Below are 13,803 nucleotides of genomic sequence, written 5' to 3'. Positions count from 1 at the left end.
TGCTCTCATCATGCTCATACTTTCGCATATTTCTCATGATTGTTGGCCAGATCCTGGGCTTTCTCTGGTTTGGATCACGTAGTTATGTGGTACCACACTGAAACTGTCAAATTAAACCTGGTCTCGATCAATATTTTAGAGGATAGCACATGTTAGGTCTAGGTTAGGTCTGGGATTTGCACTCATCAGGCTCATACTTTCGCATATTTCTCATACTTGATGGTTAGATTCTGGGCTTTTTTCGGTTTGGAGCACATAGTAATGTGGTACCACACTGAAACAGTCCAATAAACCTGGTTTCGATCAATATTTTAGAGGATAACGCATGTTAGGTCTGGATTAGGTCTGGGATTTTCCCTCATCAGGGTCATACTTTCGCATATTTCTCATACTTGTTGGCCAGATTCTGGTCTTTTTTTGGTTTGGATCACGTAGTAATGTGGTACCACACTGAAACAGTCGACTAAACCTGGTCTTGAACAATATTTTAGGGGAAAACGCATGTTAGGTCTGGATTAGGTCTGGGATTTGCCCTCATCAGGCTCATACTTTCACATTTTCCGCATACTTGTTGGCCAGATACCGGGTTTTTTCTGGTTTGGATCACGTGGTAATGTGGTCTCACACTGAAACAGTCCATTAAACCTGGTTTCGATCAATATTTTAGAGGATAACACATGTTAAGCCTGAGTTGGATGTAGGATTTGCCCCCATCAGGCTCATACTTTCGCATATATCTCTTACTTGATGGCCAGATTCTGGGCTCTTTCTGGATTGGATCACGTAGTAATGTGGTACCACACTGAAACAGTCGATTAAACCTGGTTTCGATCGATATTTTAGAGGATAACGCATGTTAGGTCTAGGTTAGGTCTGGGATTTGCTCTCATCATGCTCATACTTTCGCATATTTCTCATGCTTGTTGGCCAGATCCTGGGCTTTCTCTGGTTTGGATCACGTAGTTATGTGGTACCACACTGAAACTGTCAAATTAAACCTGGTCTCGATCAATATTTTAGAGGATAGCACATGTTAGGTCTAGGTTAGGTCTGGGATTTGCACTCATCAGGCTCATACTTTCGCATATTTCTCATACTTGATGGCTAGATTCTGGGCTTTTTTTGGATTGCATCACGTAGTAATGTGGTACCACACTGAAACAGTCGACTAAACTTGGTCTCGATCGATATTTTAGAGGATAACGCATGTTAGGTCTAGGTTAGGGTTGCGATTTGCAGTCATCAGGTTCATACATTCGCATATTTCTCATACATGATGGCCAGATTCTGGGCTTTTTTCGGTTTGGAGCACGTAGTAATGTGGTACCACCTTTAAACAGTCCAATAAACCTGGTTTCGATCAATATTTTAGAGGATAACGCATGTTAGGTCTGGATTAGGTCTGGGATTTTCCCTCATCAGGGTCATACTTTCGCATATTTCTCATACTTGTTGGCCAGATTCTGGTCTTTTTTTGGTTTGGATCACGTAGTAATGTGGTACCACATTGAAACAGTCGACTAAACCTGGGCTCGATCAATATTTTAGGGGAAAACGCATGTTAGGTCTGGATTAGGTCTGGGATTTGCCCTCATCAGGCTCATACTTTCGCATTTTCCGCATTCTTGTTGGCCAGATCCCGGGTTTTTTCTGGTTTGGATCACGTGGTAATGTGGTATCACTGAAACAGTCCATTAAACCTGGTTTTGATCAATATTTTAGAGGATAACACATGTTAAGCCTGAGTTGGATGTAGGATTTGCCCCCATCAGGCTCATACTTTCGCATATATCTCTTACTTGATGGCCAGATTCTGGGCTCTTTCTGGATTGGATCACGTAGTAATGTGGTGCCACACTGAAACAGTCGATTAAACCTGGTTTCGATCGATATTTTAGAGGATAACGCATGTTAGGTCTAGGTTAGGTCTGGGATTTTCCCTCATCAGGGTCATACTTTCGCATATTTCTCATACTTGATGGCTAGATTCTGGGCTTTTTTTGGATTGCATCACGTAGTAATGTGGTACCACACTGAAACAGTCGACTAAACCTGGTCTCGATCAATATTTTAGAGGATAACGCATGTTAGGTCTAGGTTAGGGTTGGGATTTGCAGTAATCAGGTTCATACATTCGCATATTTCTCATACATGACGGCCAGATTCTGGGCTTTTTTCGGTTTGGAGCACGTAGTAATGTGGTACCACACTGAAACAGTCCATTAAACCTGGTTTCGATCAATATTTTAGTGGATAACGCATGTTAGGTCTAGGTTAGGTCTGGGATTTGCTCTCATCATGCTCATACTTTCGCATATTTCTCATGCTTGTTGGCCAGATCCTGGGCTTTCTCTGGTTTGGATCACGTAGTTATGTGGTACCACACTGAAACTGTCAAATTAAACCTGGTCTCGATCAATATTTTAGAGGATAGCACATGTTAGGTCTAGGTTAGGTCTGGGATTTGCACTCATCAGGCTCATACTTTCGCATATTTCTCATACTTGATGGCTAGATTCTGGGCTTTTTTTGGCTTGCATCACGTAGTAATGTGGTACCACACTGAAACAGTCGACTAAACCTGGTCTCGATCAATATTTTAGAGGATAACGCATGTTAGGTCTAGGTTAGGGTTGGGATTTGCAGTCATCAGGTTCATACATTCGCATATTTCTCATACATGATGGCCAGATTCTGGGCTTTTTTCGGTTTGGAGCACGTAGTAATGTGGTACCACACTGAAACAGTCGACTAAACCTGGTTTCGATCAATATTTTAGAGGATAACGCATGTTAGGTCTGGATTAGGTCTGGGGTTTGCCCTCATCAGGCTCATACTTTCGCATTTTCCGCATACTTGTTGGCCAGATCCCGGGTTTTTTCTGGTTTGGATCACGTGGTAATGTGGTCTCACACTGAAACAGTCCATTAAACCTGGTTTCGATCAATATTTTAGAGGATAACACATGTTAAGTCTGAGTTGGGTCTAGGATTTGCCCTCCTCAGGCTCACACTTTCGCATATATCTCTTACTTGATGGCCAGATTCTGGGCTTCTTCTGGATTGGATCACGTAGTAATGTGGTACCACACCGAAACAGTCGACTAAACCTGGGCACGATCAATATTTTAGTGGATAACGCATGTTAGGTCTAGGTTAGGTCTGGGATTTGCTCTCATCATGCTCATACTTTCGCATATTTCTCATGCTTGTTGGCCAGATCCTAGGCTTTCTCTGGTTTGGATCACGTAGTTATGTGGTACCACACTGAAACTGTCAAATTAAACCTGGTCTCGATCAATATTTTAGAGGATAGCACATGTTAGGTCTAGGTTAGGTCTGGGATTTGCACTCATCAGGCTCATACTTTCGCATATTTCTCATACTTGATGGCTAGATTCTGGGCTTTTTTTGGCTTGCATCACGTAGTAATGTGGTACCACACTGAAACAGTCGACTAAACCTGGTCTCGATCAATATTTTAGAGGATAACGCATGTTAGGTCTAGGTTAGGGTTGGGATTTGCAGTCATCAGGTTCATACAGTCGCATATTTCTCATACATGATGGCCAGATTCTGGGCTTTTTTCGGTTTGGAGCACGTAGTAATCTGGTACCACACTGAAACAGTCCAATAAACCTGGTTTCGATCAATATTTTAGAGGATAACGCATGTTAGGTCTGGATTAGGTCTGGGATTTTCCCTCATCAGGGTCATACTTTCGCATATTTCTCATACTTGTTGGCCAGATTCTGGCCTTTTTTTGGTTTGGATCACGTAGTAATGTGGTACCACAATGAAACAGTCGACTAAACCTGGTCTCGATCAATATTTTAGAGGATAACACATGTTAAGCCTGAGTTGGATGTAGGATTTGCCCCCATCAGGCTCATACTTTCGCATATATCTCTTACTTGATGGCCAGATTCTGGGCTCTTTCTGGATTGGATCACGTAGTAATGTGGTACCACACTGAAACAGTCGATTAAACCAAGGTTTCGATCGATATTTTAGAGGATAACGCATGTTAGGTCTAGGTTAGGTCTGGGATTTGCTCTCATCATGCTCATACTTTCGCATATTTCTCATGCTTGTTGGCCAGATCCTGGGCTTTCTCTGGTTTGGATCACGTAGTTATGTGGTACCACACTGAAACTGTCAAATTAAACCTGGTCTCGATCAATATTTTAGAGGATAGCACATGTTAGGTCTAGGTTAGGTCTGGGATTTGCACTCATCAGGCTCATACTTTCGCATATTTCTCATACTTGATGGCTAGATTCTGGGCTTTTTTTGGATTGCGTCACGTAGTAATGTGGTACCACACTGAAACAGTCGACTAAACCTGGTCTCGATCAATATTTTAGAGGATAACGCATGTTAGGTCTAGGTTAGGGTTGGGATTTGCAGTCATCAGGTTCATACATTCGCATATTTCTCATACATGATGGCCAGATTCTGGGCTTTTTTCGGTTTGGATCACGTAGTAATGTGGTACCACATTGAAACAGTCGACTAAACCTGGTCTCGATCAATATTTTAGGGGAAAACGCATGTTAGGTCTGGATTAGGTCTGGGATTTGCCCTCATCAGGCTCATACTTTCGCATTTTCCGCATTCTTGTTGGCCAGATCCCGGGTTTTTTCTGGTTTGGATCACGTGGTAATATGGTATCACACTGAAACAGTCCATTAAACCTGGTTTTGATCAATATTTTAGAGGATAACACATGTTAAGCCTGAGTTGGATGTAGGATTTGCCCCCATCAGGCTCATACTTTCGCATATATCTCTTACTTGATGGCCAGATCCTGGGCTTTCTCTGGTTTGGATCACGTAGTTATGTGGTACCACACTGAAACTGTCAAATTAAACCTGGTCTCGATCAATATTTTAGAGGATAGCACATGTTAGGTCTAGGTTAGGTCTGGGATTTGCACTCATCAGGCTCATACTTTCGCATATTTCTCATACTTGATGGCCAGATCCTGGCCATTTTCTGGTTTGGATCACGCAGTAATGTGGTACCACACTGAAACAGTCGACTAAACCTGGTCTCGATCAATATTTTAGAGGATAACGCATGTTAGGTCTAGGTTAGGGTTGGGATTTGCAGTCATCAGGTTCATACATTCGCATATTTCTCATACATGATGGCCAGATTCTGGGCTTTTTTCGGTTTGCAGCACGTAGTAATGTGGCACCACACTGAAACAGTCCAATAAACCTGGTTTCGATCATTATTTTAGAGGATAACGCATGTTAGGTCTGGATTAGGTCTGGGATTTTCCCTCATCAGGGTCATACTTTCGCATATTTCTCATACTTGTTGGCCAGATTCTGGTCTTTTTTTGGTTTGGATCACGTAGTAATGTGGTACCACACTGAAACAGTCGACTAAACCTGGTCTCGATCAATATTTTAGGGGAAAACGCATGTTACGTCTGGATTAGGTCTGGGATTTGCCCTCATCAGGCTCATACTTTCGCATTTTCCGCATACTTGTTGGCCAGATCCCGGGTTTTTTCTGGTTTGGATCACGTGGTAATGTGGTCTCACACTGAAACAGTCCATTAAACCTGGTATCGATCAATATTTTAGAGGATAACACATGTTAAGCCTGAGTTGGATGTAGGATTTGCCCCCATCAGGCTCATACTTTCGCATATATCTCTTACTTGATGGCCAGATTCTGGGCTCTTTCTGGATTCGATCACGTAGTAATGTGGTACCACACTGAAACAGTCGATTAAACCAAGGTTTCGATCGATATTTTAGAGGATAACGCATGTTAGGTCTAGGTTAGGTCTGGGATTTGCTCTCATCATGCTCATACTTTCGCATATTTCTCATGCTTGTTGGCCAGATCCTGGGCTTTCTCTGGTTTGGATCACGTAGTTATGTGGTACCACACTGAAACTGTCAAATTAAACCTGGTCTCGATCAATATTTTAGAGGATAGCACATGTTAGGTCTAGGTTAGGTCTGGGATTTGCACTCATCAGGCTCATACTTTCGCATATTTCTCATGCTTGATGGCTAGATTCTGGGCTTTTTTCGGTTTGGAGCACGTAGTTATGTGGTACCACACTGAAACAGTCCAATAAACCTGGTTTCGATCAATATTTTAGAGGATAACGCATGTTAGGTCTGGATTACGTCTGGGATTTTCCCTCATCAGGGTCATACTTTCGCATATTTCTCATACTTGTTGGCCAGATTCTGATCTTTTTTTGGTTTGGATCACGTAGTAATGTGGTACCACACTGAAACAGTCGACTAAACCTGGTCTCGATCAATATTTTAGAGGATAACGCATGTTAGGTCTAGGTTAGGTCTGGGATTTGCACTCATCAGGCTCATACTTTCGCATATTTCTCATACTTGATGGCTAGATTCTGGGCTTTTTTTGGTTTGGATCACGTAGTAATGTGGTACCACACTGAAACAGTCGACTAAACCTGGTCTCGATCAATATTTTAGAGGATAACACATGTTAAGACTGAGTTGGATGTAGGATTTGCCCCCATCAGGCTCATACTTTCGCATATATCTCTTACTTGATGGCCAGATTCTGGGCTCTTTCTGGATTGGATCACGTAGTAATGTGGTACCACACTGAAACAGTCGATTAAACCAAGGTTTCGATCGATATTTTAGAGGATAACGCATGTTAGGTCTAGGTTAGGTCTGGGATTTGCTCTCATCATGCTCATACTTTCGCATATTTCTCATGCTTGTTGGCCAGATCCTGGGCTTTCTCTGGTTTGGATCACGTAGTTATGTGGTACCACACTGAAACTGTCAAATTAAACCTGGTCTCGATCAATATTTTAGAGGATAGCACATGTTAGGTCTAGGTTAGGTATGGGATTTGCTCTCATCAGGCTCATACTTTCGCATATTTCTCATACTTGATGGCTAGATTCTGGGCTTTTTTTGGATTGCATCACGTAGTAATGTGGTACCACACTGAAACAGTCGACTAAACCTGGTCTCGATCAATATTTTAGAGGATAACGCATGTTAGGTCTAGGTTAGGGTTGCGATTTGCAGTCATCAGGTTCATACATTCGCATATTTCTCATACATGATGGCCAGATTCTTGGCTTTTTTCGGTTTGGAGCACGTAGTAATGTGGAACCACACTGAAACAGTCCAATAAACCTGGTTTCGATCAATATTTTAGAGGATAACGCATGTTAGGTCTGGATTAGGTCTGGGATTTTCCCTCATCAGGGTCATACTTTCGCATATTTCTCATACTTGTTGGCCAGATTCTGGTCTTTTTTTGGTTTGGATCACGTAGTAATGTGGTACCACATTGAAACAGTCAAATTAAACCTGGTCTCGATCAATATTTTAGAGGATAGCACATGTTAGGTCTAGGTTAGGTCTGGGATTTGCACTCATCAGGCTCATACTTTCGCATATTTCTCATACTTGATGGCCAGATCCTGGCCATTTTCTGGTTTGGATCACGCAGTAATGTGGTACCACACTGAAACAGTCGACTAAACCTGGTCTCGATCAATATTTTAGAGGATAACGCATGTTAGGTCTAGGTTAGGGTTGGGATTTGCAGTCATCAGGTTCATACATTCGCATATTTCTCATACATGATGGCCAGATTCTGGGCTTTTTTCCATTAGACCTGGTTTCGATCAATATTTTAGAGGATAACACATATTAAGCCTGAGTTGGATGTAGGATTTGCCCCCATCAGGCTCATACTTTCGCATATATCTCTTACTTGATGGCCAGATTCTGGGCTCTTTCTGGATTGGATCACGTAGTAATGTGGTACCACACTGAAACAGTCGATTAAACCTGGTTTCGATCGATATTTTAGAGGATAACGCATGTTAGGTCTGGATTAGGTCTGGGATTTTCCCTCATCAGGCTCATACTTTCGCATAGTTCTCATACTTGATGGCCAGATCCTGGCCTTTTTCTGCTTTGGATCACGTAGGAATGTGGTACCACACTGAAGCAGTCCATTAAACCTGGTTTCGATCAATATTTTAGAGGATAACACATGTTAAGTCTGAGTTGGGTCTAGGATTTGCCCTCCTCAGGCTCATACTTTCGCACTATATCTCTTACTTGATGGCCAGATTCTGGGCTTTTTCTGGATTGGATCACGTAGTAATGTGGTACCACACCGAAACAGTCGACTAAGCCTGGTCACGATCAATATTTTAGTGGATAATGCATGTTAGGTCAGGATTATGTATGGGATTTGCCCTCATCAGTCTCATACTTTCGCATTCTTCACATACTTGTTGAACAGATCCTGGGTTTTTTCTGGTATGGATCACATAGTAGTGTGGTACCACACTGCAACAGTCGATTAAAACTTGCTTCGATCGATATTTTAGAGGATAACGCATGTTAGGTCTGGATTAGGTCTGGGATCTTCCCTCATCAGGCTCATACTTTCGCATATTTCTCATACTTGATGGCCAGATCCTGGCCTTTTTCTGCTTTGTATCACGTAGGAATGTGGTACCACACTGAAACAGTCCATTAAACCTGGTTTCGATCAATATTTTAGAGGATAACACATGTTAAGTCTGAGTTGGGTCTAGGATTTGCCCTCCTCAGGCTCATACTTTCGCATATATCTCTTACTTGTTGGCCAGATTCTGGGCTTTTTCTGGATTGGATCACGTAGTAATGTGGTACCACACCGAAACACTCGACTAAACCTGGGCACGATCAATATTTTAGTGGATAACGCATGTTAGGTCTAGGTTAGGTCTGGGATTTGCTCTCATCATGCTCATACTTTCGCATATTTCTCATGCTTGTTGGCCAGATCCTGGGCTTTCTCTGGTTTGGATCACGTAGTTATGTGGTACCACACTGAAACTGTCAAATTAAACCTGGTCTCGATCAATATTTTAGAGGATAGCACATGTTAGGTCTAGGTTAGGTCTGGGATTGGCACTCATCAGGCTCATACTTTCGCATATTTCTCATGCTTGATGGCTAGATTCTGGGCTTTTTTTGGCTTGCATCACGTAGTAATGTGGTACCACACTGAAACAGTCGACTAAACCTGGTCTCGATCAATATTTTAGAGGATAACGCATGTTAGGTCTAGGTTAGGGTTGGGATTTGCAGTCATCAGGTTCATACATTCGCATATTTCTCATACATGATGGCCAGATTCTGGGCTTTTTTCGGTTTGGGGCACGTAGTAATGTGGTACCACACTGAAACAGTCCAATAAACCTGGTTTGGATCAATATTTTAGAGGATAACGCATGTTAGGTCTGGATTAGGTCTGGGATTTGCCCTCATCAGGCTCATACTTTCGCATTTTCCGCATACTTGTTGGCCAGATCCCGGGTTTTTTCTGGTTTGGATCAGGTGGTAATGTGGTATCACACTGAAACAGTCCATTAAACCTGGTTTCGATCAATATTTTAAAGGATAACACATGTTAAGTCTGAGTTGGGTCTAGGATTTGCCCTCCTCAGGCTCACACTTTCGCATATATCTCTTACTTGATGGCCAGATTCTGGGCTTCTTCTGGATTGGATCACGTAGTAATGTGGTACCACACCGAAACAGTCGACTAAACCTGGGCACGATCAATATTTTAGTGGATAACGCATGTTAGGTCTAGGTTAGGTCTGGGATTTGCTCTCATCATGCTCATACTTTCGCATATTTCTCATGCTTGTTGGCCAGATCCTGGACTTTCTCTGGTTTGGATCACGTAGTTATGTGGTACCACACTGAAACTGTCAAATTAAACCTGGTCTCGATCAATATTTTAGAGGATAGCACATGTTAGGTCTAGGTTAGGTCTGGGATTTGCACACATCAGGCTCATACTTTCGCATATTTCTCATACTTGATGGCTAGATTCTGGGCTTTTTTTGGCTTGCATCACGTAGTCATGTGGTACCACACTGAAACAGTCGACTAAACCTGGTCCCGATCAATATTTTAGAGGATAACGCATGTTAGGTCTAGGTTAGGGTTGGGATTTGCAGTCATCAGGTTCATACATTCGCATATTTCTCATACATGATGGCCAGATTCTGGGCTTTTTTCGGTTTGGAGCACGTAGTAATGTGGTACCACACTGAAACCGTCCAATAAACCTGGTTTCGATCAATATTTTAGAGGATAACGCATGTTAGGTCTGGATTAGGTCTGGGATTTTCCCTCATCAGGCTCATACTTTCGCATATTTCTCATACTTGATGGCTAGATTCTGGGCTTTTTTTGGCTTGCATCACGTAGTCATGTGGTACCACACTGAAACAGTCGACTAAACCTGGTCCCGATCAATATTTTAGAGGATAACGCATTTTAGGTCTAGGTTAGGGTTGGGATTTGCAGTCATCAGGTTCATACATTCGCATATTTCTCATACATGATGGCCAGATTCTGGGCTTTTTTCGGTTTGGAGCACGTAGTAATGTGGTACCACACTGAAACAGTCCAATAAACCTGGTTTCGATCAATATTTTAGAGGATAACGCATGTTAGGTCTGGATTAGGTCTGGGATTTTCCCTCATCAGGGTCATACTTTCGCATATTTCTCATACTTGTTGGCCAGATTCTGGTCTTTTTTTGGTTTGGATCACGTAGTAATGTGGTACCACACTGAAACAGTCGACTAAACCTGGTCTCGATCAATATTTTAGGGGAAAACGCATGTTAGGCCTGGATTAGGTCTGGGATTTGCCCACATCAGGCTCATACTTTCGCATTTTCCGCATACTTGTTGGCCAGATCCCCGGTTTTTTCTGGTTTGGATCACGTGGTAATGTGGTCTCACACTGAAACAGTCCATTAAACCTGGTTTCGATCAATATTTTAGAGGATAACACATGTTAAGCCTGAGTTGGATGTAGGATTTGCCCCCATCAGGCTCATACTTTCGCATATATCTCTTACTTGATGGCCAGATTCTGGGCTCTTTCTGGATTGGATCACGTAGTAATGTGGTACCACACTGAAACAGTCGATTAAACCTGGTTTCGATCGATATTTTAGAGGATAACGCATGTTAGGTCTAGGTTAGGTCTGGGATTTGCTCTCATCATGCTCATACTTTCGCATATTTCTCATGCTTGTTGGCCAGATCCTGGGCTTTCTCTGGTTTGGATCACGTAGTTATGTGGTACCACACTGAAACTGTCAAATTAAACCTGGTCTCGATCAATATTTTAGAGGATAGCACATGTTAGGTCTAGGTTAGGTCTGGGATTTGCACTCATCAGGCTCATACTTTCGCATATTTCTCATACTTGATGGCTAGATTCTGGGCTTTTTTTTGGATTGCATCACGTAGTAATGTGGTACCACACTGAAACAGTCGACTAAACCTGGTCTCGATCAATATTTTAGAGGATAACGCATGTTAGGTCTAGGTTAGGGTTGCGATTTGCAGTCATCAGGTTCATACATTCGCATATTTCTCATACATGACGGCCAGATTCTGGGCTTTTTTCGGTTTGGAGCACGTAGTAATGTGGAACCACACTGAAACAGTCCAATAAACCTGGTTTCGATCAATATTTTAGAGGTTAACGCATGTTAGGTCTGGATTAGGTCTGGGATTTTCCCTCAGCAGGGTCATACTTTCGCATATTTCTCATACTTGTTGGCCAGATTCTGGTCTTTTTTTGGTTTGGATCACGTAGTAATGTGGTACCACATTGAAACAGTCGACTAAACCTGGTCTCGATCAATATTTTAGGGGAAAACGCATGTTAGGTCTGGATTAGGTCTGGGATTTGCCCTCATCAGGCTCATACTTTCGCATTTTCCGCATTCTTGTTGGCCAGATCCCGGGTTTTTTCTGGTTTGGATCACGTGGTAATGTGGTATCACACTGAAACAGTCCATTAGACCTGGTTTCGATCAATATTTTAGAGGATAACACATGTTAAGTCTGAGTTGGGTCTAGGATTTGCCCTCCTCAGGCTCATACTTTCGCATATATCTCTTACTTGTTGGCCAGATTCTGGGCTTTTTCTGGATTGGATCACGTAGTAATGTGGTACCACACCGAAACACTCGACTAAACCTGGGCACGATCAATATTTTAGTGGATAACGCATGTTAGGTCTAGGTTAGGTCTGGGATTTGCTCTCATCATGCTCATACTTTCGCATATTTCTCATGCTTGTTGGCCAGATCCTGGGCTTTCTCTGGTTTGGATCACGTAGTTATGTGGTACCACACTGAAACTGTCAAATTAAACCTGGTCTCGATCAATATTTTAGAGGATAGCACATGTTAGGTCTAGGTTAGGTCTGGGATTGGCACTCATCAGGCTCATACTTTCGCATATTTCTCATGCTTGATGGCTAGATTCTGGGCTTTTTTTGGCTTGCATCACGTAGTAATGTGGTACCACACTGAAACAGTCGACTAAACCTGGTCTCGATCAATATTTTAGAGGATAACGCATGTTAGGTCTAGGTTAGGGTTGGGATTTGCAGTCATCAGGTTCATACATTCGCATATTTCTCATACATGATGGCCAGATTCTGGGCTTTTTTCGGTTTGGGGCACGTAGTAATGTGGTACCACACTGAAACAGTCCAATAAACCTGGTTTGGATCAATATTTTAGAGGATAACGCATGTTAGGTCTGGATTAGGTCTGGGATTTGCCCTCATCAGGCTCATACTTTCGCATTTTCCGCATACTTGTTGGCCAGATCCCGGGTTTTTTCTGGTTTGGATCAGGTGGTAATGTGGTATCACACTGAAACAGTCCATTAAACCTGGTTTCGATCAATATTTTAAAGGATAACACATGTTAAGTCTGAGTTGGGTCTAGGATTTGCCCTCCTCAGGCTCACACTTTCGCATATATCTCTTACTTGATGGCCAGATTCTGGGCTTCTTCTGGATTGGATCACGTAGTAATGTGGTACCACACCGAAACAGTCGACTAAACCTGGGCACGATCAATATTTTAGTGGATAACGCATGTTAGGTCTAGGTTAGGTCTGGGATTTGCTCTCATCATGCTCATACTTTCGCATATTTCTCATGCTTGTTGGCCAGATCCTGGACTTTCTCTGGTTTGGATCACGTAGTTATGTGGTACCACACTGAAACTGTCAAATTAAACCTGGTCTCGATCAATATTTTAGAGGATAGCACATGTTAGGTCTAGGTTAGGTCTGGGATTTGCACACATCAGGCTCATACTTTCACATATTTCTCATACTTGATGGCTAGATTCTGGGCTTTTTTTGGCTTGCATCACGTAGTCATGTGGTACCACACTGAAACAGTCGACTAAACCTGGTCCCGATCAATATTTTAGAGGATAACGCATGTTAGGTCTAGGTTAGGGTTGGGATTTGCAGTCATCAGGTTCATACATTCGCATATTTCTCATACATGATGGCCAGATTCTGGGCTTTTTTCGGTTTGGAGCACGTAGTAATGTGGTACCACACTGAAACAGTCCAATAAACCTGGTTTCGATCAATATTTTAGAGGATAACGCATGTTAGGTCTGGATTAGGTCTGGGATTTTCCCTCATCAGGCTCATACTTTCGCATATTTCTCATACTTGATGGCTAGATTCTGGGCTTTTTTTGGCTTGCATCACGTAGTCATGTGGTACCACACTGAAACAGTCGACTAAACCTGGTCCCGATCAATATTTTAGAGGATAACGCATGTTAGGTCTAGGTTAGGGTTGGGATTTGCAGTCATCAGGTTCATACATTCGCATATTTCTCATACATGATGGCCAGATTCTGGGCTTTTTTCGGTTTGGAGCACGTAGTAATGTGGTACCACACTG

This window comes from Colletes latitarsis, chromosome 5 (genome assembly GCF_051014445.1).
Source record: "Colletes latitarsis isolate SP2378_abdomen chromosome 5, iyColLati1, whole genome shotgun sequence".
NCBI lineage: Eukaryota > Metazoa > Arthropoda > Insecta > Hymenoptera > Colletidae > Colletes > Colletes latitarsis.
Note: the sequence above shows the minus strand (reverse complement) of the source record.